The 7,248-nt window shown below is 38.5% G+C and overlaps 1 pseudogene; it reads right to left on the reverse strand.

Moving 5' to 3' along the window:
* Nucleotides 1–902: 902 nt before the first annotated feature.
* LOC114707938 lies at nucleotides 903–6,964 on the reverse strand (annotated as a pseudogene).
* Nucleotides 6,965–7,248: the final 284 nt, after the last annotated feature.

The raw sequence follows: 7,248 nt of genomic DNA on the forward strand, positions 1-7,248 counted from the left end.
AAGCACAATATCAACCAAAAGTGACAAAAAATTAGCATACTGAACTGGCCTTTCCAATCTGTGGGCCAACCACCAAGGTTTCAAACCAATCATATATTATTTGATCTGTATTGAATATGCAGACATGTAGACTTTTATTTATCACAAAGCATAGTAAAACAATCATTTGTTAGCATTTACATTGTATTCAGTGCTACAACCAACCCAGAGATGAGGTGAAGAGTTAAAGATGTGCATAAGTCAAATACAATGTCATCTTGTATAAGACTTGAGCATCCAGAGATTTGATTATGAAGGGGGTCCTGAAATTATGAGGGTGATTGGATACCATTTACTCTCCCTTGAACCTGCTCTGCCTGTTATTATTGTTATAATTTATTTTAAGGATTAGGGACTCAACAACCCGTGACCTCATGCCTGCAAAGCAATCATGGTACCACTGAGCTGTATCCCTGGCCTTAACCAGTTAAATATATAAGTGCTGTTTTGAAGCAGCTAAGTAGTCTCTTTTGCTCATTTTTCTGTCTTTATTTAATAAGACCACTTAGAAATTCGTCTACAATGATAACACTTGGCAAATAGCAAAGTGTTCTGAAAATGTTTGTCAAAATGTAAAAAAATGAGAGTTCTACTTATTTCTTCAATCGTGTCAGTCATATATTTGGACAGGCTAAATTAAGTTTTATTTATGGCATAATTTTGCAATAACCTCTCATAAATGTCTTCTATAAACATCTTTGCATACACATGGGATAGATAATACAAAACTGTAAGTCAGTGGGCTTTTTTCTCAAACAAATTTCTGGTTGTAAATACCCATGTATCATAAAAGGGAGCCCAGTTCAAAACAAAAGAAAACAAAAACAAAAAAAAAAAAAAAAAAAAAAACCAACCTATCTTACTAGGTAGAAAAAATTTTCAATTCAGTTACACATTCACATTCTATGTATTTTGTTATGATCAACAAACTGACTCAAATGGTTTAAGTTATCCCACCATTTAAAGAGAAAAGTGTCTACAATAATTTTAAACCATGAGTTAACTTAATTTCACCACTGGCTGCTTTCTTCATAATTTCTTTGAGTTCTTCCTTTGATACATAGAGATAGCTTTTAATCTCATTGGGATCTGGATTCAAGGTTACATTCTTTTTTCAGAACAAAATATAATCAATTTCATGTTCACCCCAGATACCATCAGACTGGGCCTTGTAGTAAATTCGTGTTAGATAATGCATCTCATTTGGATCAACCTACCAACATAAAAAGAAAACTCAATTAATACCATCCACCAAGTCGGACATCGTGTACCTGTTTTTAATCTCAGTACTCAGCAGGCAGAGGGAGATGGCTCTCTGAGTTTGAGGCCAGTCTCATCTACATAGTAAGTACCAAGCTAATCAGGAATGTGCAGTGAGACACTGTTTTCAAAAAATTAAAGAAAAAACTGACTAACGACAAAAAGATAACCTAAAATCAACACATTTCAAGAAATATCTTGTTTTTTAAATTTACTTTTTGTGTATGAGTGTTTTACCTGGCATATATGCCTGTGAACCACTTGTGTGCCCAGTGCCCTGGGAGACAGAAGAGGGCAACTGATCTCCCCAGAACTGGAAATAGAGGGATAATAAGCTGCCATTATATGTTGGTGTTGAGTATTAAACATGGGTTCTCTGGAAGAGCAGTCAGTGCTTTTAACTGCTGAGCCATCCTCTAGCCTTTAACAATATCTTGAATGGCAGCAGAGTAGTTTTACGATCAGAGGGTTTTTTGTTTGTTTGTTTTTCTAGACAGAATTTCTCTGTGTAGCTTTGAAATCTATCCTGGAACTCACTCTGTAGACCAGGCTGGCCTCAAACTCACAGAGATCAGCCCGCTCTGCTCCTGAGTGCTGGGATTAAAGGTGTGTGCCACCAAGCCTGGCTACAATCAGAGTTTTTAAAATATTATTCTCCTATTGATGATATATGGAAAAATTATTACTGTTTGAGTGTCTCAATTTTTTATTCTCGAGACTTGAACATAAGTTAATTTTTTTAAAAATATTAAAAAACAGTTACTCAACTAGAACGTTACTCAATATAGGTTATTCAAAATAGAATGCATTCATATTTTAAAGTTGCTATTACGAAAAACATTTACTATTTCAACTAGATGTGAGACACTTTGTCACACTGTTCAAAGAGGACAGTAAGGCATAGTGGTGCACATCTTTAGTACCAGCATGCTGGCTGAAAAACTGACACAGGCAGATCTCTATAAGTTTAAGGCTAGCCTGGTCTACACAGTGAGCTCCAGGTTATCTAGCCTAAATTTTGGTTTCTTAAAATCATGGTCCTAGTTTTGCTCAATATTGATATACCAGTCTATATGATGGCTTTTTTAATTGATAAAATCAGAGATGAATGCCTGCCTTGTGGACATCCTTTAGGAACATGAACCACAATTCTGAGTGAACTGAAATAACCTTTTCCTTCCTTGGAATTGTTCCCGTTAAAAAAATACTCATTTTTGAGGCAAGGTCTTTCCAAGTAGCCCTGGCTAGCTTGGAACTCATTATGTAGATAAGTCTGGCCTGAAACTCAGAGAACCATCTACCTCTGCCTCCCAAGTACTGGGATTTAGCTCAGTGAGGGCCTGCCAAGCCAATGGGTGAAGAACTGGGTTCCATCCTCACTACCACAATAAACTAGGCATGATGGTGCATACTTATACTCTCAGCACAGGAAAATGAAGGCAGGTGGATCATCAAGGGCATTTTCAGCTACATGAGATCCATCACATCTCAGAAAGGAGGCTGGAGAGATAGCTCAGCCAGTAAGAGTACTGTCTTGTTCTTCCCCAGGACTCAGATTTGAGGTTCCTAGCACCAACACTGCAGCTAACAACAGCCTTAACTCTAGTTCCAAGGGACTCCACTCCCTCTTTCAGTCTCCTCTTGCAGTGCATGCACAATGGCACACAAGACATACATTAGGAAAAAGCACAAACATAAAACAAAAATAGGTATCACATATTTTTTTTAAAGAGGCTGGAGAGATGGCTCAGCAGTTAAGAGCACCACTTACTCTTTCAGCTGGTGGTTCAGCTATTTGCTACTCTAGTTCCTGGGGATCTAACACCCTCTTTCTGGTCTCCTTGGGCACCAGACATATATGTGGTGCACAACATCAATGTAGGCAAACCATAAAATAAAAAGTTATTTTTAAGAAAGAGAAGCAAAAAATTTGGCTGGTTTGGAATACATGCCAATAAACCCAGCACTTAAGAGACAAAACAAGTATATTATTTGTTGGAAACCAGTAGGAGCTATACAGCAAGACACTGTTTCAAAAAAAAAACAATAAAATGTACACAATATTCCTTATTGAAGGGCTAGTTCTATAAATCAGGAAGTTATAAAGCACAGACTATGTACCACTGTAATCACAGCAATTGGGAGGCTGAGGCAGGAGGATCAAGAATTTAAGGCCAGCTTGGATTACAGAGTGAAACTGTCTGAAAACAAATTCTTGGTCTGGAACTGAAAGTTAGTGGAAAAGTACTTGCCAGGAATGTACAAAACTCTGGGTTCACTCAAAGCACTGCTGAAAATTGCTTTTTGGTTATTAGTCAACATCTTAACATACTGATTAAGGTTTCGATTGTAGGCTCTCTAAGAAGACTGATTACCTCTTCTAAGGGAATTCCCAATTCAGCTTTTAAGCGCCTCTGTGCAGCTCGTTTTACACCAATGGCGTTGTTTTCTTCAGCTCACCTGGATTACTTAATGGATGACTACAGCAACTATTGGTGAAACAACCTGGAAAATAGTAATATAGTAATAGACGAACTGTTCTTCAAATCAGGTTTGCAAGATCAAGGGAAAGTTTTATAAGTAATCAGATAACAGAGTTTTAAGTCAGTTACAATGGGCTCCCAGTATTTTCTGAAGATAGTTATGGATAATCTTAATGCTGTCTTAAACCAAGAAGATAAAAACACAGAGATAATTCAGATAGTAGTTATATTATTTGATAAGGATTTAAGTTAAAATGTAAAATGTAAGCCATTTACCAAGCTATTCCTTTTGGACCTTGGCCCCAAGAAGTTCAATCAGATTAATATAGTTCCCAGTAGAATCTACCTTGTGCGTTAAGTATACTAACCTGGAAAGGTAATTTTAGCATCTGATCTCTGCTGTAACAGGAGCTTATTTTCACTATTAAATAAGAAGACACTAAAAGCTCGATGTAATAATCCTAAAAGCAAAATAAGTATGATTGGTCAGAAAATGCCAGTTATTTGTCCAATTTCCCCTCTTGCAGTTGAGAATGACTAACAACCTGTTGACAGTTCTGCTATTTTCCAGTCTTCTAACAGGAATTTCTGCATGACTATTATGGAGAATAGTTCCAGCAAACCAGCAAGACTAGTCACCAAGTGAAACTCCTTTTCACTTGGCAGTGTTGGCAGTTTTGATGCAGGCCAAATGCTCTTTCAGGAATAGTAGCCAAGCTACACAGTAAGACTCTCTTTACCCCAAAGAAAAAAGCATTCCTTTTATCCCAATATTTTTGTCAGCTAACTGGAAATGTCTACACAGATCACTTTGTAAAAAATATTTTAAAACAGTACCTTTGTCAATGTTTTCATTCAGGTGACAGTTTTTCTTGGTGTCAGCCCCAATTTTATTGTCATTTTCATCAATAAGAATACACATCTCTGCTAGAAGTTGAACTTGTTTTTCATCGAGATGGCTGGTATTTATTTCTGGCATTATGACAGAATGTCTGATCTGACCTAGAACACTAATATTGAAAAAGGTCATCATATTATAGTTTTCTAAATGGCATATACATATAGAGAAGTATATCTAGATTTGAGCTGAGGAGCTAATTCAGCCATTAAGCTTATAATAATTATGCTTATTGTTCCCATCTGCAGCCTCACCACTCTAACCCCGTGGGTTTCTCCAAGGATGCCACTGGCCAAATCAAATACGCAACCCTACTTGGCCCATCATTTCTCCTATGACAATCGTACCTAGCCTTTTATAACAGTTGCTCTAAAGTGCCAAACTCAATGTTCTATTCAAATTACTGAGCTGACACCTCTTGTAGCATTGGGAAATCACTCCTCCTTTTGTGTGTATTTTCTTTATATATTTTTTTATTCGTGATCTGGCTCCAACCTAATTTTTCATCCTATTTTCCACAACAGTTTCTCAATTCTTTATTACATGTTCCTAAAATCATTCCAAGTGTTTTTGCCATTTGCATCCTCAGCATGATTGGTAAAGAATGCCACACACCAATGTTAATTGAAATCTAGGTTTCAAAGTTCAATTCACAAACATTTAAACAATGTCCATAAGATTTTATCCAATTTTTAACCTGGGCTCCTAGTTAGAAAAGATTTATGCAACAATTCTGTCAATTCCCTAAGGGCAATATATAGATAATATTTTTGATGAAGAGGCAAAAACTTTATTCACTATATTCAAGTAGATGCTTTAGAGCAGTTCCTGGAATTTTTTTTTCTGAATAGTGAATTATTATACTTCAATTCTGCTTTTATAAGTCCAAGAATTAGACAATGCCTAAACTAGACAATGTGGACTAGGTGCAGCTGTTTCCAGTCAGTCTTTTATTTATGGACACTAAAATCTGAATTTCACTTAATCCCCATGTCACAAAATGATTTTTTTTTCTTACAATCAATTTTAGGTTATACTTCATACATCCGACCTTAGTGCAGACACCTAATTTTCTCAACTTAAGTGTAAATTTAGACCACTTTCTGTATTGTAACATCTTTTGCACATCTCTATCCAGCAATTTCTAACTTTTCTAATCTTTGTAAGAGTCCTTACATATCCTCTCGGTTTTTTAAAATAAGTTTTCCCACAATTTATTTTGAAGATTCTATGTGATCTACTTTCAAATATACAGATTACTGGAGTTAAAACATACCTTTGAACGGCTAATACAACTTTCTAAAACTAAATAGAGTACAGAATGAACTAGTCGGGAGACAGGGGAATATCACTGATGACAATAAGGCTAAAATACTGAATACAAAAAACCCGCCCCCCTCAAAAAAACCCACACCACCACCACAACAACAACCTCAAAAAAAGCAATGAGCTTAATGATTACAGGAAAGGACAAGCATTGTAAGAAGTGAAAATGTACTTCAACTGACAGGTATATTTTCGACATTCATAGGCTAATTTAAAATTCTAAGGTTGATTTCATTCTGGAATTACTAAACTTTTTGAAAAAAAAAAGTCTTTAACTCATAATGCCAGGATATTAAAAATCAACTTCATTTTCTTACCCATTTTAAGATAAGGTGTGGAAAATACACATCACCTAACTCAAGAAAAAGATCCAGGAACACATAGGAGAGGCGTCTCCATTTCTTTATAAAATTCACCGGGACATTTAACAACCACAATACCTGCAAATCCTCTCTAAAACTAGAAGCAAGCAGCCATCGACCTATTTATTCATTATTCGAAGAAGACAAGTGAGGTGCTCCATAATGGAGCAAAGACTAGATTTTCTTAAGTCAAGTCAGTTCCTTTTTTATAACTCAGCTCCCCAAGTCTATGACCGCAGCATTTCTCGGACTACTGGACCGCTTCTCAGGGCGTCTCCAGTCTCCACCGACAGACAGCCCGTTGGGATCCGAAAGCTCTGCCACTGGGATGCAGCCCATCACCCAACCCGCCCAGAACCAGTACCCAGCCCAAGGGGAGCAACAGTCCCAGGCGGACCGAACGTCAATGCCACACATGGAGAGCCAAGGTGGGAAACCGCGTCACCTCAGCCTCATCCTGCCACCCAGCACCTCCTGGTCCCCCGCCCATCCCTCAACAGAGTGACTCTTACCAGAGACTCCGGCTAGAAGCGCCTTGAAGTGCGGAGGTGCGCCGTATTTCAACGCTCTTCGCAGCAAGCCCCGCCTTCAGACACCGCCCCTAACGGCATGTCCAATCACTCGCGCCAGCGCCCGTCGCGCCACATTTCCTCAGCCAATCGCCACTAGCGTAAGCCTGACGTCACGACCGCGCCAGGCAGGCGCGGGTGGTGCCACCTCCCTGGCGCGTGGCTCTGGAAAAGTCTCTGGAGGTTTCAAGAAACGGCTGAGGAACTGGACCGCGAACGAGGGTGTTGGCGACTCCCGGTGCACAGCTGGGACGGTCGGCACGCCTAGCTGCCTCGTGGAAGGGAAGCTTCTCTACTGGGAAGGTGCCTTG

Source organism: Peromyscus leucopus, unplaced genomic scaffold, assembly GCF_004664715.2.
Source record: "Peromyscus leucopus breed LL Stock unplaced genomic scaffold, UCI_PerLeu_2.1 scaffold_70, whole genome shotgun sequence".
Classification (NCBI taxonomy): domain Eukaryota; kingdom Metazoa; phylum Chordata; class Mammalia; order Rodentia; family Cricetidae; genus Peromyscus; species Peromyscus leucopus.